Genomic DNA, 24,554 nt, shown 5'->3' with positions numbered 1-24,554 from the left:
ATGTTCCAGCAATGGATTAATGGATTTTTTACTTGCTGCAACTTTACAGGACCATCAATTCAAAAACACACTAATAAATATACAATATACAATAATCAATAATACAATAACATCATAATCAGTAATACTAGATACCTGGATTATAATAGTACAAAACCAAAGATTCTATTGCAACCAAATCAAAGTCCATAATAGATTATAGTTGATGAGATAGTGGTCAGTGTTGTGCATTGTTCAAGAATCTGATGGTTCCAAGGAAGTAGCGGTTCTTTAAGCTGGAGGTCACGGTTTTCAGGCTCCTATCTCCTTCTTTCCAATGAGAGTCATGAGATAAGAGCGTGGCCAGGGTAATGTGGGCCTTTAATGATAGTAGCTACCTTTTTAAGTGGATCTTAAAGATCCCTTTGATGGTGGAGAAGTATGTAGATCCGTAATAGATTGGACAAGTCTACTACTTTCAACAGCCTTCTTCATTCCCGGGTAATAGATTTATTGAATCAGGCTATGATCAAACCAGTCAACATGCTCTCTACCATACACCTGCAGAGGTTGGATAGAATATTCTGTACCATGCTAAATCTTCTTAATGTTTCAAGGAAGTAGAGGCTTTGATGAATTTTACTTCGGAGTCACGTGAGTGACTACGTGAAGAAGGCCGTCATCCCACTTGGCACGTCATTACGTTGACTCGCTTTGCGCAAACGAGCCGACTGGCGGCAACATTTGCGCTGTCCAGTAAGTTTTAAACTTACCTCTGGGATTGGTTTTTGTATTGCAGGAAACTCATTACAGAGTTTGCCTGCTGGATTGGGGGCGAAGTCCGGACGGGCCGTGGGTAAAACACTATGGACCGCGGGAACCTCAGTCACGGAACATAGGGAATCCCGGTCATGACCTCGGGGATACCCGTAAACGGACCGCGGGATCTGCTACGGAGACCGTGGAAGTGCGAGTAGCGGGTGGCGGCCGAAATAGCCTCTCGAATCGCTGGCAGTGGAGCCAGCAGCGTCGGACTGGTGCCGACAGCAACAAGACAGCTGTTGGAGGTTAGTTATAAAAGTTATATCTCCTCTCTGTGGAGGGGAGCATAGGGAAGAGGCTCGCTCATTCAAAACAAAATGGGCCAGGAGTACCTAGGCAAACCCAATTGGAGGGTTAGCCACTATATTCTCTCTCTCTCTCTGAGGAAGGGAGCGCAAAGAGAAAGCCCGTAAACAAGTCGGGCTAGGAGGATTCCGGATGGAGAGGATTCCCTCCTTCATGGGTAACGTGTTTAAATGTTCAAACCCACATGGAGTACCTGGTGGAGAGGTGCTCCACAATGATATACTCCAAAGGAGGGAGTTGTCAGACCGGGTATTATGGAAAACCCACAGGCAGCGGCACCTGTTTCAGGGCTGCACAAATGTCTCCTGCTCTGAGGAGAGGAGCATCCACGGTCAGTTTTCAGTCTGACCCAAAGCAAAGAACCTGATATAGGTCCGCTGGAGGGACCATGTCAACGCAGGTATCCTCAGGGGCCTGCGGCAGCACCTGTTTTCAGGGCAGCCTACGAATCTCACTCTCTGTGGAGGGGAGTGCGAGTGGTCAGTAGGAAACTGATTTCAAATTTTAAGTATGAACATACTGAAGCACATGCATATGACCTCAAGAGTACTCGCAAACAAAGGGTTTGCTGCCGGAAGAGTTGGTCTCCAGCCGTTGGCAGAATACCCGGAAAGGGCCAGCGTTCTCACGCTACAAGTGCCGGCAAGGGAACAGCGCTATCAGGGTGACATTGCAGGGCGAAATCCAGGAAATGAAACCAGCCGCCGAATCCTCTCTTCGGGTAAGACCGGAAGAAGGAAGCAAAAGCTGTCGGACTAATCAAGGTACCAATGACGAGCAAAGCTTCATCAGTAGGCAACAACACACCCCACACCTCCATAGGGGGTAATCGGTTCACTGAAGCCGGTGGTAGCTTGAAAGCTGGGTACGGAAATATGACCAGAGTCGTCTTTCAAGGCAGACTCAGAGTTATGGCCAGAATTGTCTTACAAGGCATGCTCAGTATGATGAGGTTTCAGACCAAGACCCAAGCCGGAGTCAGGAGAAACATGGAATCCACACACCCTACAGTCCTACTCCCCAATCAAGGAGAGAAAAGGAACCCGCATCAGCGGCCTTTGGGCTTACCATAAGACCACCGGTAGCCATGGAGGTAGGTGGGTCTGGGTTTTCCGAAACAAGGGATTGTGGACAAGTAACATGTTGGTAATTTTTACTCTTGTGTTTTTGTACAAATGACAATGAAAACCAAGATGAGATTCAGTTCTGGTTTAAAAAAAACAAAACAAAAAAAAACAGATGATAACATGTGATTACTTTTAGTGCACAACATACATAGGTTCCAAGCAGACTTGGAATTGGGACCGGAATTGTCATCGAGGCAGGCCCAGTATTATGGGCAGGATTGTCTTTCAGGACAGGTGACAGATGAAGGATGTCACTTCATCCAGGTTTAACTCGTATGTGCAGTACAGACTTTCAGAATAGTAAATTTTGTTACGGTCTAACAACTGTTTTTTATAGGAGCTATATGGCAAGCATCGATCTCAAAGATGCATGCTATGCAGTTTCCCATTCACTGGGATCGCCGGAGATATTTGACATTTATCTGGGTGGGTCTATAATAACAGTTAAAGCATTGCAAAATAGGCTAACTTCAGTTCCCAGGTCTATTTACCAAATTTCAAAAACCGGAGCTTGGGCTGCTCAGAGATAAAAAAAAAATAACTGTTATAGGCCCAAACTATATTTGAGGAGTCAAGGTCTCACACCCATCCAGTTAAATTTATGTTGATACCAATCAGAACTACTGATTATTGGGATTTACATTTAATAATCAACTTAACAGGGACTCCGCCCTGGAGCAAGAGATGCAATTACCAGAAGCCTGTAACAACCTCGTTGGTTATTAAGCAGCCTTCTATTCATCAAGTGTAGTTGACAATATAGCAGCTGTGTATCAGCTATACAAATTGGGCTTTGCATTACCAGAACTTATAACATGCAAAGAATTAACCTCTCAAGTACCATATAGGTCATTACAAATAAACCTATGCTATTCTCAGCTGAAGCTACCAAAGTCATGATGGTGGCAATATTCAGCATTGCTCCAGTATTTTTCGTCAGTAATACTCAGTAATTACAAATTGATGCTAGTGCTCAAAGATGAGAAGTATGGAATGCCATCTCCAGTTACGGAGGCGGATGCGGGTTGCATAAGTTACCGACTTTCAGTAATTGGTATCAACTACCTATCTCGGTGCATTCTATACGTTAAAGGTTATTGTAAGAGTGTGCACAATCTGCATGCTCAACTCCAAGTTGATACACTATAGGGGTGGCATATGTTAGTCACATGGGTGCTATGAAGTTTAAATATCCTGTGATATTTACCTAATCTCATTTGAAACTACTGTCTCATGTGAAATCAATGACAACACAGAATGGATGTTGGATTACAAAGTATTTAATGTCCTTTTGGCTCGATGGAACACCGAATATCGATATGTTTACATCCAGGCTCATTTACCAGCTGCAAAACATGTGGCATACAGTGGCAAGAGATACATTATCAGCCACTCAGGTGGAGGAATGTTATTGCAAGTGTTTTTTCTCCATTCTGCCTCATCAGCCGGCCTTTGCAATTAATCCAGCAAGATACCGCTTCAGGCCTCAAACTGCCTGACTGGCATACGCAGCCATGGTTCCTGCTAATGTAGGGAATGATATAGAACCTTATATGGTTATTCAAAACATAAAACTTGCTGGTTCAACCTGTGACTCGGGAGACCAGCCTCTGCATGATACATCAAATCATTGACTTGAAGACTCCGAGACGATTTTCCTGCGCCGCGGGTTGTCAGACCAATCCGTGTAGTGCTCACTGCAGAATGCAGGATAAGCACCAAAAAAGGCAGGCCATCTCCACTTCAGCAGATGGGAAACGTTTGTGGCTGAATACACATGTTACATACTATACAGCACGGATAACTGACGTCCTAGAGTTCATTTTCAATGAGTCTTTGACAATATTAAGTTACAGTGCCATTAAACTGTGCAAACATGCTTTCTCATCATATTTGCTTCACCAAGTGGAACCCACACTGTCGGGCCTCACCCTCTGATATCCAGAATTATATAGGATATCTTAACACAAGTTCTCCCAGGCCCAGTACATGGGAGTATGGGACAATGACGTACTGTTAACATTACTTCAGCAGGGGGCTCCAGCTACATCCTTATCTTAAGCCGGCTCTCAAAAGGTAATAATCCTCATGGCACTGGCCTCAGTGCAACGGGTCCAGTCACAACATAAATTACGACTGGACAGGGTGGTTAATCTGCTAATAACATAATATATTATGTTTTGATTTAATAAACCAGAGCTGACCAGGGGCGTTAGGTACAAACAGTTTCATGGCATACCTGATGGACCTTCGGGAATGTGTGGTCACACATTCACAACAATATGTCTAGATCACTTAGAGACTCAAAGGCTCCAAACGAAACAATGTTGGATAGTACAAATATATATATTTATATATAAACTTCATAAGAAGTTTAGTTCTACCATCTCCAGGTGGTAAAATGGGGTTTTGGCGAATGTAGGAGTCAATATTAATATTTTCAACACTCACTCCACCGAGGCTTCTACCACATCAGTTCAAAGGATTATGTACATTTCCATTGGACCACCTCCTAACAGCTGCTGGATCGTCAAACGAACATACTTTACCAACTTTAAATACAACCCGTTGCTGAATCGGGGGTATTTGCCAACTCCATTTTTGACTCTGTTTATAGTTTCCTCTGGATGAAAGGGGTCACTATTATTCTCATTGGATGATTAAGCATCAGCATAACAAACCAAGTCATGTCTGAATGCAGCAATCTTTTTTCACTCATCCATGTTCACTTCATGCAGTCTGTAACGCATGGATTCGTTTCTGGCATGAAATCACAGCTTTGAAATCTTCACATAGTCACTCACGTGACTCCGAAATAAAATGGTAAGATTAAACGAGAACTTACCAGTTTGAAGTTTGATCTTGATTTTATGAGGAGTTACGATGAGCGATTACATGCCCAACGCTCCCACCCTCATATTATCAAGGTCATATGGTAGTTCCAGTTCTCAAAATCTTACTATGTTCAGGTCAACTACTTGTTTCCGTGGTTCCATACCGCTGCTTTGAAGTATGACGCGCCAAGTGGGATGATGGCCTTCTTCACGTAATCGCTCATCGTAACTCCTCATAAAATCAAGATCAAACTTCAAACTGGTAAATTCTCGTTTTATCTTACTATTATCTTTATGATTACATGGATGTGCTGGGCCAGGACAAAACTTCGGAGATATGCATGCCCAGGAACTTGACGATAATGACTCTCTGCACTGCCATTCTTTAACTGAAGACAGATGAGAATCAAATGAAATGGAATGGAATAATTTATTGTCATATGTGACAAGGCACAGTGAAATTCTTTGCCGCATATTCAATGTATACATACAGCAGCCACCTACGGTGCTGACAAAATTACAAAGCACGCCGGCTCCTCCTTTTGTGCCCCCCCAGTGGTTCCTCCACGTGGGTTCCCATTGTCCTTTGTTCTCCCACACTCCCCAATTGTCCATTGTTCTCCCCCCACCTCCCTCACAGTGGTCCCTCCACGCCGGGTCCACCATTGTTCTTCCCCTCCCTCCCTCACGGTGGTCCCCCACGAGGCATCTCTACCGCTGTGAGGATTCACCACTGCCGAGGCCCCATCATCGCGAAGCTTCACTGCTGCCCCTGCTTCACCACCATGGTCTCATCGCTGTTGATGCCCAACCACACCTCAGTGATGCTGACCTGGGCCTCAGCCGCTGAGGCCCAGCTCCTCCAACCGACAGGTGAGGCCCCGGCCGGGCCCTGACTCAGGCTTCTACGCAACGATTCAGGAAGCATCGAGACCGTGGCGTTCATGGATCCCTGGCTTTCCCCTCCTGAAGAAAACAATGAACTCCTTGCTCGTGCTAAAGTTGAGAGCAAGATTAATGTTCTGGTACCATTCAATTTGACTATCTGTCTCCCCCCTGTACTCTGACTCATCATTACCCATTATTCACTCAATAATGGTGGTATCATTGATAAATTTTAAAATGCTGTTGTAGCTGTGTCTGTCTACACAGTCATGGGTATAGAGAGAGCAGAGCAGGCTAATGTCAGGGGATGGTACACAAAATTGCTGGGGAAACTCAGCGGGTGCAGCAGCATCTATGGAGCGAAGGAAATAGGCGACGTTTCGGGCCGAAACCCTTCTTCAGACTGATAGGGGGTGGGGAAAGAAAGAAGGACAAAGGGAGGAGGAGGAGGAGCCCGAGGGCAGGCGGATTGGAGGGTGGGAGGAGACAGCTAGAGGGTGAAGGAAGGGGAGGAGACAGCACGGGCTAGCCAAATTGGGAGAATTCAATGTTGATGCCATAGGGACGCAAGGACCCCAGACGGAATATGAGGTGCTGTTCCTCCAATTTCCGCAGTTGCTCACTCTGGCAATGGAGGAGACCCAGGACAGAGAGGTCGGATTGGGAATGGGAGGGGGAGTTGAAGTGCTGAGCCACCGGGAGGTCAGGTAGGTTATTGCGGACTGAGCGGAGGTGTTCGGCGAAACGGTCGCCCAACCTACGCTTGGTCTCACCGATGTAAATCAGCTGACATCTAGAGCAGCGGATGCAGTAGATGAGGTTGGAGGAGATACAGGTGAACCTTTGTCGCACCTGGAACGACTGCTTGGGACCTTGAATGGAGTCGAGGGGGGAGGTGAAGGGACAGGTGTTGCATTTCTTGCGGTTGCAACGGAAAGTGCCCGGGGAGGGGGTGGTGCGGGAGGGAAGGGAAGAATTGACGAGGGAGTTGCGGAGGGAGCGGTCTTTGCGGAAGGCAGACATGGGGGGAGATGGGAAGATGTGGCGAGTGGTGGGGTCACGTTGGAGGTGGCGGAAATGGCGGAGGATTATGTGTTGTATTTGCCGGCTGGTGGGGTGAAAGGTGAGGACCAGAGGGACTCTGCCCTTGTTGCGTGTGCGGGGATGGGGAGAGAGAGCAGTGTTACGGGGTATGGATGAGACCCTGGTGTGAGCCTCATCTATGGTGGCGGAGGGGAATCCCCGTTCCCTGAAGAACGAGGACATTTCCGATGCCCTGGTATGAAATGTCTCATCCTGGGAACAGATGCGGCGTAGGCGGAGGAATTGGGAGTAGGGGATGGAGTCTTTACAGGGGGCAGGGTGGGAAGACGTGTAGTCCAGATAGCCATGTGAGTCAGTGGGTTTATAATGTATGTCGGTCAGGAGTCTGTCCCCTGCGATGGAGATGGTGAGGTCACGGAATGTTAGGGAAGTGTCTGAAATCGTCCAGGTGTATTGGAGTGCCGGATGGAAGTTGGTGGTGAAGTGGATGAAGTCAGTCAGTTGTGTGTGGGTGCAGGAGGTGGCACCAAAGCAGTCGTCAATGTAGCGGAGGTAGAGGTCGGGGATGGGGCCCTGGTACGCATCGAACAAGGATTGTTCAACGTACCCGACAAAGAGGCAGGCGTAGCTGGGGCCCATGCGTGTGCCCATAGCTACGCCTTGTGTTTGGAGGAAATGGGAGGAGTCAAATGTAAAGTTATTGAGGGTGAGGACCAACTCCGCTAAGCGGAGGAGAGTGTCAGTGGCTGGGTATAGGTTGCTCCTCTGGTCGAGGAAGAACCGGAGGGCTCTGAGGCCATCCTGGTGGGGGATGGAGGTGTAGAGTGACCGGACATCCATGGTGAAGATGAGGGGGTGAGGGCCCAGAGAGTGGAATGCGTGGAGGCGGCGGAGAGTGTCTGAGGTGTCTAGAACATAGGTGGGGAGGGATTTGACCAAGGGGGATAGGATGGAGTCAAGGTATGTGGAGATGAGTTCGGTGGGGCACGAACACGCAGAGACAATGGGTCTGCCGGGAGAGCCGGGTTTGTGGATTTTGGGGAGAAGGTAAAAACGGGCCGTGCGGGGCTGGGGAACGATGAGTTTGGAGGCTTGGTCAGGTAGGGCGTGGGAATTGATGAAGTCGGTGATGGTGCTAGAAATGGTGGCCTGGTGCTCGTCAGTGGGGTCATGGTCCAAGGGTAAGTAGGAGGAGGTGTCCGAGAGTTGGCGCGTGGCCTCAGCTTTGTAGAGATCGACGCGCCAGACTACCACGGCACCTCCCTTGTCGGCTGGTTTGATGACCCAGTCTGGGTTTTTGCGGAGTGATTCGATGGCAGTGCGTTCAGAGGGGGAAAGATTGGAGTGAGACAGGGGAGTGGAGAAGTTGAGGCGGTTGACGTCGCGGCGGCAGTTCTGAATGAAGAGTTCCAGAGCCGGGACTTTCTGAGGGGGGTTCCACGAGGAGGGGGTGCGTTGGAGACGGGAAAAGGGGTCATCATTAGGGGGCGAGGACTCCTTCCCATGGAAGTGCGCTGTGAGGCAGAGACGACGGTAGAAGCTCTCCAAGTCATGGTGAGCGCGGAACTCATTGAGATGGGGACGGAGGGGGACAAAGGTGAGACCTCTGCTGAGGACAGACCGTTGGGTGGGGGAGAGGGGGAGGTCGGGGGGGATGGTGAACACCCGGCAGGGGTGGGAGTTGGGGCCATCTTGGCCACGAGGACCGACTTCCATACTCAGGAAGGCAGGTGGGTAGACTGGGGACGGGGCGATGTGTGGGGGGGGGGGTTGTGGGTGTTGGAGGGGTGGTGGGTGGTCAGGGGGTGGGGGGGAGAGAGGGCTGTAAGGTGGGTGGGGAAGAGCGGGTGTGACATGGTTGGGGGGGGATGGGGGAGGGTCAGTGGAGCAGCCACTGAGGTTAGCACGGCTGGGCAGACGGGCGCTAGGACCCGGTGGAATTAAGTCCAGGAGTGTGGGAGTAAGCAGCGTGAAGGCTGCAGGCCCAGTGCAGAGTCCAGGCTCCAGGTAAGGCGACGGCTGTGGGTTGCTGTAGGGGGGTGGAGTGGCGCGGGTCAACGGACCCGATGGTCGGAGTCCAGCGGCGCGGGTCAACGGACCCGATGGTCGGTGTCGAGTGGCACGGGTCACCGGACCCGATGGTCGGAGTCCAGTGGTGGTTGAGTCGGGGTCCGCGGGCGATGCGTGGGTGGTCCCGGTGGGCGGATGGTCGGCGGGTCGGCGGCGAGATGAATCGGGTGCGTAGCGGCGGCCATGTTGAGATAGCCCCGGTCCGACGGCGTTGTCGGGTAGTTGGGGTCGGGTGGCGATGTCGGAGGGATCGGCGAGGGGGAGCGAGTCCAAGTTACCGTTGAAGCTGCGAGGCTGGGCGTCATCGGTAGGCAGGTGACGGTCGGCGGCGGCATCGATGTAGAGGTCGGTGAAGGCGGCGTCCCGGTGAGTATGGAAGTCGGTCCTCGTGGCCAAGATGGCGTCGCGGGACTCGGGCAGGCGATGCGGGCCAGGGTTGGGGCCCGGAGTCTGCGGGCGGTCGAGTCGCGGAGTGTAGGCGTCGGGAGCGGCCTGGAGTCGGGATAATTTAAGGTCCTTGGTGGAATTAAGGTAGGCCAGGAATTTTTTATTTAAGAGGTGGATCTTCCGGCGGATGAAATACAGCTGGGGTCCGTTGCAGGTCTGGGTTAGTGAGGCCTGAAGTCCAGGGAGTGTCGATGTGAGGTCCTGTTGGTGCCGGCGCATCGCGACCAGGGTGGATCTCAATGCCCGGTTGGAGAATTGCTGGGTATGCCGGTGGATAGCCAGTCGGTACCGATGGTCCGGTTGGGGTCCGAACTGGGAGGTAGGGAACTGGAGCTGGAAGCCGTGGGGTATGAGATGATGGCGCAGGCAGGACCCGAGGAAGCAAATGTGGCTGTGGTATCGAGTCTGGGTAAGGGTATGGTCGTACAGTTGGAGGGCAGGGGGGATCACAGAAGGTGTGCAGTTAGAGAGGAGGTTGTGAAACTGTCTCCGGAGAGAGGAGGAGAACTTCTTCAAAGTAGGCATACCTTGAAGAGATATCGCAGTGGAGTAGACAAAGTGTTCAAAAAGGAACTGCAGATGCTGGAATATCGAAGGTACACAAAATTGCTGGGGAAACTCAGCGGGTGCAGCAGCATCTATGGAGCGAAGGAAATAGGCGACGTTTCGGGCCGAAACCCTTCTTCAGACTGATAGGGGGTGGGGAAAGAAAGAAGGACAAAGGGAGGAGGAGGAGGAGCCCGAGGGCAGGCGGATTGGAGGGTGGGAGGAGACAGCTAGAGGGTGAAGGAAGGGGAGGAGACAGCACGGGCTAGCCAAATTGGGAGAATTCAATGTTGATGCCATAGGGACGCAAGGACCCCAGACGGAATATGAGGTGCTGTTCCTCCAATTTCCGCTGTTGCTCACTCTGGCAATGGAGGAGACCCAGGACAGAGAGGTCGGATTGGGAATGGGAGGGGGAGTTGAAGTGCTGAGCCACCGGGAGGTCAGGTAGGTTATTGCGGACTGAGCGGAGGTGTTCGGCGAAACGGTCGCCCAACCTACGCTTGGTCTCACCGATGTAAATCAGCTGACATCTAGAGCAGTGGATGCAGTAGGTGAGGTTGGAGGAGATACAGGTGAACCTTTGTCGCACCTGGAACGACTGCTTGGGACCTTGAATGGAGTCGAGGGGGGAGGTGAAGGGACAGGTGTTGCATTTCTTGCGGTTGCAACGGAAAGTGCCCGGGGAGGGGGTGGTGCGGGAGGGAAGGGAAGAATTGACGAGGGAGTTGCGGAGGGAGCGGTCTTTGCGGAAGGCAGACATGGGGGGAGATGGGAAGATGTGACGAGTGGTGGGGTCACGTTGGAGGTGGCGGAAATGGCGGAGGATTATGTGTTGTATTTGCCGGCTGGTGGGGTGAAAGGTGAGGACCAGAGGGACTCTGCCCTTGTTGCGTGTGCGGGGATGGGGAGAGAGAGCAGTGTTACGGGGTATGGATGAGACCCTGGTGTGAGCCTCATCTATGGTGGCGGAGGGGAATCCCCGTTCCCTGAAGAACGAGGACATTTCCGATGCCCTGGTATGAAATGTCTCATCCTGGGAACAGATGCGGCGTAGGCGGAGGAATTGGGAGTAGGGGATGGAGTCTTTACAGGGGGCAGGGTGGGAAGACGTGTAGTCCAGATAGCCATGTGAGTCAGTGGGTTTATAATGTATGTCGGTCAGGAGTCTGTCCCCTGCGATGGAGATGGTGAGGTCACGGAATGGTAGGGAAGTGTCTGAAATCGTCCAGGTGTATTGGAGTGCCGGATGGAAGTTGGTGGTGAAGTGGATGAAGTCAGTCAGTTGTGTGTGGGTGCAGGAGGTGGCACCAAAGCAGTCGTCAATGTAGCGGAGGTAGAGGTCGGGGATGGGGCCCGGGGTCAGGGGATGGTTGTTTTCAGATTTCTGTATTTTTGCTTTTTCCTTAGAATCAGTTTAGGGCCTGTTCCACTTGGTGATTTTTTTTCGGTGACTGCCGGCGTCATATCCGTGTCGCCAAAAGATTTTTAACATTTCAAAATCCAGCGGCGACAAAAAAATGTTGCGACACTTGAAAAAAGTTTGTGAACAGTTCCAGCTATGTGCGCACAATGCTATAAATATCAAATCACTTTGTATCATAATTAAATCAGCAACATGGCAACCTTCCTCTCATGAAAAAAGTACTATTATTCATATTTAGAAGTTGACATTGTGCATGTGGCTACACTAACTGCAAATAATTTAGCTCTTTAAAGGTATTTTGCTTTTTGATGCTATCTACATTTGATGCTTCCTCTTGGTTACATTATATGAGGGGAGACTTCAGGAGGTGAGTTTTATTTTACATGGCTCCACAATGGAGAGACAAGTTTTTGCAAATGGACATCCATGAGACCCGCTTATTTATTGAAGGGCCCACTGCCTCTTTAAACTAGACCATGAGACCTCATTTAATCACATTTCCTGCATGAAGATAGGTTTCTCTTAACTTATTTTGGTGACAATGATGTCTTCATTGAGAAGATCACTCTCTTTGGCTGACCTGTCATTTTTTCTCCTGCCTTCCCTCCACCAGCTCAGATAATCAGTTGGTCAGTTATGTTTAGTTTGCACATAGCTTTTTACACACTGCAGGAGCAGATAGTTGATACAAATAGAGTGATGGTATATTCATATGGACGGTGCAGGATCAACAAAACATGCTCAACTAGAAGATGATGTGAGACCTCCTGGAGCCATTGAATAAAAGGATGCTTCTAGTCAAGTCAAGTTAAATCAAGTCAATTTTATTTCTATAGCACATTAAAAAACAACTCTCGTTGACCAAAGTGCTTTACATCAGTGCAGATACTAACATGCTACATACAATGGTACATAGATCTAACAATACATACATAAATACATATATACAGCGCTCCCTCAGAGGACCTCAAGAAACGCTTGTGAGTAGAAATAGGTTTTAAGTCTAGACTTAAAGGAGTCGATGGAGGGGGCAGTTTGATGAGAAGAGGGAAGAGTAAATCCAAAGGGTTTCTACAGCTATATTAATAGCAAAAGGATAACAATGGATAAAATTGGTCCATTAGAGAGTCAGAGTGGACAGCTATCTGCAGAGCCAAAAGAGATTGGGGAGATATTGAACAATTTATTTTCTCTGGTATCACCAAGGAGAAGTATATTGAATTATGTGAGGTAAGGGAAACAAGTAGAGTAGCTATGGAAACTATGAGATTCAAAGAAGAGGAAGTACTGACACTTTTGAAAAATATAAAAGTGGATAAGTCTCCAGGACCAGACAGGATATTCCCTAGGACATTGAGGGAAGTTAGTGTAGAAATAGCAGGGCTATGACAGAAATATTTCAAATGTCATTAGAAATGGGAATGGTGCCGGAGGATTGGCGTACTGCGCATTTTGTTCCATGGTTTAAAACGGGTTCTAAGAGTAAACCTAGCAATTATAGACCTGTTAGTTTTACGTTAATGGTGGGCAAATTAATGGAAAGGATACTTAGAGATAATATATATAAGCATCTGGATAAACAGTGTCTGATTAGGAACAGTCAACATGGATTTGTGCCTGGAAGGTCATGTTTAACTAATCTTCTTGAATTTTATGAAGATGTTACTCGGGAAATTGATGAGGGTAAAGCAGTGGATGTTGTGTATATGGACCTCAGTAAGGCCTTTGACAAGGTTCCTCATGGAAGGTTGGTTAAGAAGGTTCAATGGTTGGGTATTAATGGTGGAGTAGCAAGATGGATTCAACAGTGGCTGAATGGGAGATGCCAGAGAGTAATGGTGGATGGCTGTTTGTCAGGTTGGAGGCCGGTGACTAGTGGGGTGCTTCAGGGATCTGTGTTGTGTCCACTGTTGTTTGTCATATACATCAATGATCTGGATGATGGTGTGCTAAATTGAATTAGTAAGTATGCAGATAATACTAAGAGAGGTGGTGTTGTGGATAATGAAGTAGATTTTCAAAGTCTACAGAGAGATTTAGGCCATTTGGAAGAGTGGGCTGAAAGATGGCAGATGGAGTTTAATGCTTATAAGTGTGACGACAGATGGCACAATGGGTTAAGTGTTCGGCTGGCAACCTGAAGGTGGCCGGTTCGAATCCTGCTTGGAGTGTGTACTGTCGTTGTGTCCTTGGGCAAGACACTTCACCTACCTTTGCCTGGGACTAGAGACGGAAATTAGCTACTGATTGGCTACAATCTCGCATATTTACATGCAAAATGTTCATTAATATGCAGTCCCTATAAACAAATTATTATTATTATTATTATTATTATTATTATTATTATTATTATTATTATTATTATTATTATTATTATTATTATTATTATTATTATTATTATTATTGTTATTATTATTATTATTGTTATTATTATTATTATGTACTACATCTTGGCAGGACAGATCAAAATTGGACGTACATGGTAAATGGTAGCGAATTGAGGAATGCAGTTGAACAGAGGGATCTAGGAATAACTGTGCATAGTTCCCTGAAGGTGGAATCTCATGTAGATAGGGTGGTAAAGAAAGCATTTGGTGTGCTGGCCTTTATAAATCAGAGCATTGAGTTGGGATGTAATGTTAAAATTGTACAAGGCATTGGTGAGGCCAATTCTGGAGTATGGTGTGCAATTTTGTTCGCCAAATTATAGGAAGGATGTCAACAAAATAGAAAGAGTACAGAGGAGATTTACTAGAATGTTGCCTAGGTTTCGGCAACTAAGATACAGAGAAAGGTTGAACAAGTTAGGTCTTTATTCATTGGAGCACAGAAGGTTGAGGGGGGACTTGATAGAGGTCTTTAAAATGATGAGAGGGATAGACAGAATTTACGTGGATAAGCTTTTTCCATTGAGAGGAGGGAAGATTCAAACAAGAGGACATGATTTGAGAATTAAGAGACAGAAGTTTAGTGGTAACATAAAGGGGAACTTCTTTACTCAGAGAGTGGTAGCTGTGTGGAATGAGCTTCCAGTGGAAGTGGTGGAGGCAGGTTCGATTTTATCAATTAAAAATAAATTGGATAGGTATATGGATGGGAAAGGAATGGAGGGTTATGGTCTGAGTGCAGCTAGATGGGAGTAGGTGAGAATAAGTGTTCGGCACGGACTAGAAGGGCCGAGATGGCTTGTTTCCGTGCTGTAATTGTTGTATGGTTATATGCTGTTCCACAGTCTAGGTGCTGCAACCGCAAAAGCACGGTCGCTCCTGAGCTTGTACCTGGGCTGCAGGATAGTCAGTTGCCCCAAGTCAGCCAACCTGTGTGACCTGGAGGTAGAATGGTGGGTTAGCAGATTTTTGATGTAGGTGGGGGCAAGCCCGTTAAGGGCTTTGTATACATATAGGAGGAGCTTGAAATTGATTTTGTACTGCACTGGGAGCCAGTGGAGAGAGGCCAGAATCGGGGTGATGTGGTCCCTTTTACGGGTGCCCATCCGAAGTCTCGCTGCAGCGTTTTGGACCAATTGCAGGCAACACAGGGATGATTGGCTGATGCCAGTGTATAGGGAGTTGCAGTAATCAAGGTGGGAGGAGATAAATGCGTGGATGATCTTTTCAAGATCGGCGAATTGGAGGAATGGTTTGATTTTAGCTATCGTGCGAAGCTGGAAGAAGCTAGCCTTTACCACAGCATTGACTTGTTTGGTAACTTCAATGTGGAGTCAAATATCACACCAAGGTTTTTGACATGCGGTTTGAGTAAGGAGGTTAGGCTTCCAAGGCTGCCAGCTAACGTTTTGATGGAGTCCGAGGGGCCGAGTAGGATGACCTCAGATTTGCTCTTGTTTAGTTGGAGGAAGTTCTGCGCCATCCAACACTTTATATCCTCGAGGCAGTGCATCAGGCTAGATTTGATCGGTTGTTGGTTTTCAGGGGGTGATAGAGCTGTGTATCGTCTGCATAGCAGTGGAAGGAAATGCCGTGCCTTTGAATGACTTGGTCTAGGGGGGGATATACAGAGAGAAGAGAATGGCGCCTAGGATGGAGCCTTGTGGAACCCCGCAGCAAAGGCTAGCTGGGGAAGAGAAAGAGTTGCCTATGTTTGTAGAGAAACCCCTATCTTTGAGGTAGGAAACGAACCAGCTCAGGGCAGTGCCATCAATACCAACCCTGTACCGGAGATGGTCAATTAGGATGGTGTGGTCCACTGTATCAAACGCGGCGCCGAGAAGGAGCAGGATTGCTCAGTCGCCGGAGTCAATGGCGAGAAGCAGGTCATTATGTACCTTCAACAAGGCAGACTCTGTGCTGTGGTGGGCCCTGAAACCTGATTGGAAACTTTCCAGGATGGTATTTTGGTGTAGGTAAGGCATTAGGTGATTTAGAATTACCTTTTCAAGGACTTCTAGGATAGCAACAAAGAGTGTGTGAGGTGCAGAAAGGCATTGAAGGCTCGCAATGCACCCTTGCAAATTTGAAAGTGTCTGTCTTGAATGTGAGAGTCTTTTATGAAGATGTCTTCATCCATTGAAATAAATAGAATGTTTTGGCGGTCTGAAGAACGACAACTGGGGTTTCCAACAGATCTTTATTCAAAAGTTTGATTTCCAGTATACAGGTTCTTTAGATACGTCTGCCCACAACGGTGGTCAGCGCTGAACTAACGCGCGCAAGTAAAAACCACGTGAAACAAGTGGCCCCTCCTGAGTCACGTGACCGCGGCTTCCGAATGCCGGGTTCGATCTCTGCGTATGCCAGCAGGTGCCGCTACATGGCCCACCCCCCAGAAGCTGCGGTACGGAAACGCAGGGGTAAACGGACGATTCGACCGGAACGCGTAGTCCGAGGTCGCGGGGCGAGCATAACAGTAGGGACCAGCAGAACAGGACCAGAGGGGCATGAAAAACGTGAATGAGGGACAGGTGCAGATGGCGGTAAAACGGCTGGTGGACATCCTCTACGCCGCGGAGTAGCCATTGTCACTAGGCTATCCTCGTCGACATGTGCTGGCTTAAGGCGGCTCACGGAGACAAACTCCTCCTTGCCACCCATGTCCAACATGAATGTCGAGACACCAGTATTGAGCACCTTGTACGGACCTTCGTACATCCGCTGTAACGGCAAGCGATGAGCATCTCTACAAAGAAAAGATGCACGACCTTAAATACCCCCATGGGTCAACCCCGTGACCTGCGCCTCCCACACCAAGACACCTAACTCCTCCCTCCAGAGCCGAGGGTTTGCTCTGCCCGTGGCCTACCACCAGGTGCCACCACAATATTTCCAATGTTATCATCTCTTATCCCTGTTCATTGAACAATCATGCTCAGGAATTAAAATCCACCCAGCTCTATTCAATTTGTGTTGGTTCTACTGAGAGTGGCATGGAACACATTTGATAATGTTGATCACACAGTGTTTGAAAGTGTGTAATTATCTGAAATTTGAATATATTGAACACGGGGACAGCATAACCTTTACCAACTGCTACCACATCAAATTTCATCTTTCCATTATGAAAGCACTCAGGTGGAGAAGTCCATTTCATTCATAGAGCAGTTGATAGACATGTAATTTGTCTGACTCTGGAAGATTCAGCTGAATTAGCATGCCCAGTGTAGACATAGAACAACATCCACTATAAAGCATTTAAATGACACGATGCGGCCTTTGGGAAACCAGCCCTCTTGTGGCTCATTCACCATTATCCTGCACATCCATATAAGGAGGTTTCAATATTTTTCTTTGTTGAGATTTATGTTCTGGTTCTGGTCTGATAGCATCTTCACATTCAAAAGAAAGCTTAAAAATAAATCAAGTTTTAAACCTGACCATCGCTCCTAATCGAGTGATCTATGTTTGATTCTCCTCGTCCATTCATATATTTTTCTTTCCTCATAAGTTTTTCAATGTGACATATGAAACACAAATTTATATGCTTTGGGATTTATTCAATGTGCAATTTAGTTTATTACTGAGCAGTGCTATTTGTCATAGTATGAATGCCTGAAAATTTAAAGCAAAAAGCACTCAGTGTCATACATCACAAACAGAAAATGAAAATGTAATATATAGCATAAGCATAATTAAAAATAGCTTTGTATCCAAACATTTGTCAGATTTAATTTGATTTTTGGTGTAATGTAATTCATCACGTTTCCTCAATGTGACCTTTGAACAACCATTTTTAAAGTGTGAATATACCAGGATGAAAGATTGTAGAGAGATTAATTGTCATGGCATCTGCTCCACATCAATACAATCATTGTGAATGGCTATGTCTTATCTACTGAACATTCTCCACTTTTTATGATCTCATTCCTGCAATATTTTTTGTTTCCAAAAACATGGGAACTCTTCTGATAACTTTTCAAAATGTAGCACAACTACTGTATATTGGGGTAATGATTCTGTTTGGACACTATTGGCATTCTGAACTCAAATTGTGCTATAAAGCAAATTAGTATTCCAAATAAAAATTTATGCTTGCATCTCCTGTCAATTTCCATATTGCAAAAACTTCCTTGAACTGGCAAAATCAGACTGCACTTTAGAATAACATATGTTTTCATTAAAAATATTTCTTAATATTTTTCATGGGAGTGCATAATATTGCATTTCAAACCAATCCTATCGCATTTCAAAGTAGGAAAGATTAAATTCCTCTGAACAATAATGACAACTTGTTTATTTATGGTTTTGTATGAAATACCATTGTAATTTTTATGAACAAAGTTGTCACCCCAAATAAAACTACTGAGGAAATATATTTTCTTACAATTTGCTAACAAACAGAAGACACCACAATTTTAATTATTAAAGATTTGAAAAGTAGGTGTGAAAAAACTGGCAGAATTATAAAGTTTTGAAAATTGTGATCCTGATTTGTGCATCACTAATGGGCATGTCCCACGAGCGATTTTTCAGCGGACTGTCAAGTTGCCGGCAGTCGCCTGAAAAACCAGCAACTGGAACGGCGACTGTCAGAGTGGAACACACAAACACAAACACATCGCTTCCTTCGCCAGCCCTTTATGCAGGCGGAGGACAGGGCAACTGGGGGAGCGCTGTCTAAAACATTCACATGGTGCAAAGCCAAGGTGAAATCCTTGGTTCTGAAAACTACTGCTTACCTTGCCTTAGCCAATGAAATTCATCAGTCAGCACCGGCTACAACCTATGAGAACCTCCGACCTCCTGGCAACCAATTAGGACCTCCTGGCGACCCACCTACGGCTCGAGAATTCTCACTACTCTCCATGGCGGCTTCATTCTAGTCTCCGTTAATTTTTCAAGATGTTGGAAAATTCACGGCGACCATAATGAGGCCGCGACTAGTTCCCAGGCTGCGGGAACTCCTCATGATCATGAAAGCGACTCCCCGGCAACCACCTGTGAACATGTGCCAACCATGTGGCGACTGCATAGTCTCCTGCAGTCACCTAAAAAGTCGCCTAAGTGGGACAGGCCCATAAATCATCCAAATTGCTTGCAAAGTCATTGAATAATTTGAATTAAAATAGTTAATGTCTGACCATCAAGACAATAGAGCTATTTTTTTCAATCCAGCTGCACTCTCTTCATTAACTTCACCACCAATTTCCATCCTGCACTTAAATTCACTTGGACCTCCCTCCCCTTTCTCCGACACCTCCCTCCCCTTCCTTGATCTCACCATCAGGGGATAGACTATCGACTGATGTCTATTACAAACCTACTGACTCCCACAACTATTTCAACTAATCTTCTTCCCACCCTGCTCCCTGCAAAGATGATCACCTTCTCCCAATTCCTCTGTCTAGGCCGCATCTGCGCCCAAGGTGAGGTGTTCCATACCAGGACATCCGAGATGTCCTCATTCTTTAGGGAACTGGGGTTCCCCTCTTCTATCATAGATGAAGCCCTTACACGTCTCCTCGGTACCCCACAGTTCTCCCCTTGCTCCCCCTCCCCCTAGTCGAAACATGGACAGTGTGCCCCTTGTCTTTACCTTTCACCCCATCAGCTGTCGCATACAACACATAATCCTCCAACATTTTCATCACCTTCAACGGGATCCCACCACTAATCACAGCTTCCAATCTCCACCCCTTTCTGCTTTCCACAGAGACCATTCCCTCCACAACTCCCTGTTTAATTTGTCCCTTCCCATCCAAATCACCTCCTCCACAGGTACTTTCCACTGCAACCACATGAGATGCAACACCTGTCCCTATACCTCCTCCCTTGACTCTGTACTGGGACCCAAACAGTCTTTTCAGGTTAGGCAGAGGTTCACTTGCACCTCCTCCAAACTCATCTACTGTATCCGTTGATCAAGATGTGGATTCTTATACATCGGCAAGACCAAACGTAAACTGGCCGATCGTTGCCAAACACTTTAATTCCCCTTCCCATTCCCACACTGTACTTTCTGTCCTAGGCCTCCTCTATTGTCACAGTGAGGTTAAACACAAATTGGAGGAACAGCATCTCATATTTTGCTTGGGCTGCTTACAACCTAATGGTATGATTATTGATTTCTCTAACTTCAAGTAACCCTTGCATTTCCACTCTCTCCTTCCCTCCCCCACCCAAGTCGCACCAGCTTCTCGTTCTCACCTAGCAAACAGCTAACAAAGGACTGTTTCCTTAATCATCGTTACTTTTTTTGCATATTTTTCATTCATTTGTTCTAGATCTGTCTACATTACCATCTATATCTCTCATTTCCCTTTTCTCCCGACTCTCAGTCTGAAGGGATTTGACCCAAAACATTATCCATTCCTTCTCTCCATAGATGCTGCCTGTCCTGCTGAGTTACTCCAGCATGTTTTGTCTATTTTGTGTTTAAACACAGCATCTGCAGTTCCTTCCTACACATTTTGTTCACTCACTGTGAGTACATATCAAGAAAACATTGGGATGATCCCACAAATTGATTGGAATGGATGCAAGATAATGGGGAATGCTGTCATGTTGATTCCCTGTGGAAACTTCAGAACCAACTTCATTGCAGGATTACACGATCAAAACAATTTCTTCAACTGTTTGAGATTTTATGTGTTGCAAGCTTTCCTTATGGAGATGCAAAAGGTGCTTCATAGCACTTGCTACATTATCTTACAGTTCTTTTAACCTTTGAATTCTTCCAAATAAATTTTTAATTACAGAAAAAATGTAGCTTTTATATTGATAAAGCCACCACCCCACATAAAGAAGCCTCCTAAATGTGTTGAATTTAAAACAGGTATTTGTAATACCTTAGCAAATGTGTAGATGACACAAAGCTGGGTGGCAGTGTGAACAGTGAGGAGGATGCTATGAGAATGTAGGGTGACTTGGACTGGTTGGGTGAGTAGTCAGATGCATGGCAGGTGCAGTTTAATGTGGATAAATGTGAGGTTATCCACTTTGGTATCAAAAACAGGAAGGAAGATTATTATCTAAATGGTGTCAAGTTGGGAAAAGGGGAAGTACTGCAGGATCTGGGGGTCCTTGTTCATCAGTTAATAAAAGTAAGCATGTAGGTACAGCAGGCAGTGAAGAAAGTGAATGGCATGTTGGCCTTCATAACAAGATGAGTTGAGTAGAAGAGCAAAGAGGTCCTTCTGCACGCTAGAGGCAGGAAACATGTTCCCGATGTTGGGGGAGTCCAGAACCAGGGGGTCACTGTTTATGAATAAGGGGTAAGCCATTTAGAACAGAGATGAGGAAACACTTTTTCACACAGTTGTGAGTCTGTGGAATTCTCTGCCTCAGAGGGTGGTGGAGGCCAGTTCTCTGGATACTTTCAAGAGAGAGCTAGATAGGGCTCTTTAAGATAGCGGAGTCAGGGGATTATGGGGCGAAGGCAGGAACGGGGTTCTGATTGTGGATGATCAGCCATGATAATATTGAATGACGGTACTGGCTTGAAGGGCCGAATGGCCTACTCCTGCACCTATTGTCTATTGCCTATTGTCTAATCAATTGTACAGAAAGTTAAATTTTTCCAGGTTATAGATAAAAGCAGTGTATTTGAATTATGACCATTTCAGCCATTGTCTTCTGTGTCCACCAAACCCACTCACCCCCATCAATGAGCTGTAACATATTTATGATGTTTTGATCACATTACCATCTGTTCTACATTTAGGTTATTAAAAAAAAAAGTTATTCTTCTTTTTATATTGTAGCATCGCTGGTAAAGTCCACCCCCAGCTATCCATGAGAAGGTGGTGCAGATCCAAAGTTAACAAACCAGTCATTCTTTTCGAGGGTGGGATCAGGAGGGTTGCCACTAGCCAATCTCACCTGTGGCTGAGCTTGTTAATGGGATGGGTTTGGTTGGGAAGAGTTCCTTGGATTTGCTACTTATTTATATCTTCTCCATTCCAACATCTGTTGGGGCTGAAAAAAGGAGAAGCCCAGCCACCATTGATTGTAGCATTGGGCAACTGATGGTTGGGTGGGGAGATGATGGTTATAGAAAATGGATCAGAGAGGCTGTTGCTGTTGGGCAGGGGATCAAAAGAAGGACGTGATCAAAGTTGTTTTTGGTGGCTGGGAGAGACATTGAAAAACAAAGGTCATTCGGTTTATTATTGTAATAATTGTTTACTTTGATCAGAAATTAACTGTGATTTCAAGATCACAGAAAGAATCCATAAAGCACATTCAATTAGTTATTAAATAAAATATTTTATTTTGAATGAGTATTTTGGAATTTAATTAAATGGTAGTTGTAGACTGTGGGCTTTTTGGATATTAGCACACATCCATTTTATATACAAAAAATATGTAGTTTTGCTTGGTCAAGATTGTAAATGAACACACATAAAAATAATGAATAACTCAAACTTTACTGGAAATTAAAGAAAAAAGTAACACCTTATGGAACAAACATTCCCAGCAACACAAATCAAATAAACGCCGACCAACAAAAAGGAAGTCGTTCTCTGTTATAGTTGAGAAGTGAGACCTCAAATTTATAAAGAAGGACTTCAAATTTGATTGATTAGTAGCAAATTAGAAGTAGCTTGTATTTTGAGGAAGTTCCATAAATCATCCGAGTAAATGACTGTCAAACCACAGTGTGAGGCAAACTGAAAGATTTCAGAGCCAAGGACATGCATATTTCTCAAACAATTAGCTAAATGACATGATACACCAGAATCAAAATGAGTTTAATTGATTTACATAAAGGTCAACAGTTCAAGGGGATGCAGCTGTCGCATTTCAGAGAGAGAGAATATTGACACTGATAGATATTTCAGTGATTCCTTGCTCTTCTGCCTTTTTGAACAATCATCAATTAATCTAATATGACATACAGTTAGAGTCTAAAAGCTCAAACTAGGTATTTGTAACAAGATGCAAGAGGAATTTACTTACAATGCATAAGGAACAATTTGTGCAGTTTACATAGAAATGAGCATGGCTGATTTTTTCCATATCCTGAGATGTGGTAGTGCAATTCAAAGTATAAAATAGATTGGTAGTCAAGTGATAGTCCTTAACCTGCATGGTCACTCATATTACCCCATCATTTAAAATTGTTTACAGTGCAGAGAGCAGCATTGTGTTGTGATACCACACTGAGCTCCTCCAGCACTTAGTTTTTACTTCAAGATTCCAACTTCTGCATTTTCCAGTATCTCTATTGTGATTGCATTACTTTTAATGTTTCGTCTTTTTCTGAGTCAGACAAATCATACATTTTTCGCCCAAAACCCATTATTGCAACAATGAACATTTGAACATTTTGTTTTCAGTGCTGATCTGTTATAATATAATCAGATAAAATGCAGGTGTGTTTTTCTGTGGATTTTTAAGTGGCAACTATTTTCAAGATTTCTATCAACAAATCTGATATTTGCGATAAAGCTTTCTACACTGATACAAAAGAAACAATAGTGCAGATAATGAAATAATTTATTCCATTTAAAGGGTTAATTTAGGTTAATGCTATTTGAAATGTAGATAACATTAACTTAAATCCAGATTAATCCCATTCTAGGCAGCAATAAATTTCAATCAAAAAACAAATTAATACAGCTTATAGTGCAGATTGTGTAAAGTCAAACATGGATTTATATGGGTCACTGAGCTAAATTCTGCAGTATTTGGCTTCTGTAACAAAAATGTCCATTTTACAGGAGTCGAGATATTTATATTCCATTATAGCAGCAAATAGAAGGTGAAAATTGATTGATTTGGCTGCCATTTGTTCCTTTAAAAGAACAAAAAATAAATGGCAATTTTAGGTCTTTGATAGACCATAGATGCCAAAGCTGATTTCAAGCATAAAACAGAAACTGTTGGAAATACAAAGGAGATCAGTCACCTGCTGTGTAAAGGAAAGATGGGTCATTGATATTTCAGGAGTTTGACCTTTGTTGGAAATGAAAATTATTATAAGGTAAACAGACTTTTAGAAAAAGTTGGAACAAATGAAGATTAGAATTTTGCATTGGATGCCATGTATTGAAGCATGGTCTAGGAGTGATCTTATGGTGATGGTGTTATCCTATTTTTACTCTTCTGACTTATGGAAAACATATTTTTCATTTTCAATTTTAGACGTGATGCATTGCTGTTTGTCAATTGTTCATCTGTTTCCTCTGTCTTCCCACTTTTTCCCTCTTTAATATTACTATTCTTTCACTTTGTTTCTTTTGACACTTTCTATTAAGTTTACAGATTATTCATTACTCACTCCTTGAATAGCATAGGTTTAGATTATATCATTTTGTCCTTGCCTTTCATTTTCTTACCTTAAAAAATCCCCATCTATTTTCCAGCCTTCTATTCTGATAAAGGGTCACTTACCTGTCTTTTCACTTTACAGATGCTGATTAATGGCTTTGAAAGTAAGTGCAAACACATAATAATATATGCTCTGATGATTTGCTTCTTCCAAACCTTTATGTAAGATAAATTGGTTGACAGGCATTCCAAACAAAAGACAATTCAAGTGAAATCAACCACATGGTTAGAAATCAGACAAGTTAACTGGTTTATAAATTATGAAGTTGGCTTGACTTGGAACCACACCATTGATTGAAATAACTGCCCTCGCTAACATGCTGAGTTCGTAAGAACAACC

This window comes from Amblyraja radiata, chromosome 6 (genome assembly GCF_010909765.2).
Source record: "Amblyraja radiata isolate CabotCenter1 chromosome 6, sAmbRad1.1.pri, whole genome shotgun sequence".
NCBI classification, from domain to species: Eukaryota; Metazoa; Chordata; class Chondrichthyes; order Rajiformes; family Rajidae; genus Amblyraja; species Amblyraja radiata.
This window is presented reverse-complemented; position numbering follows the sequence as displayed.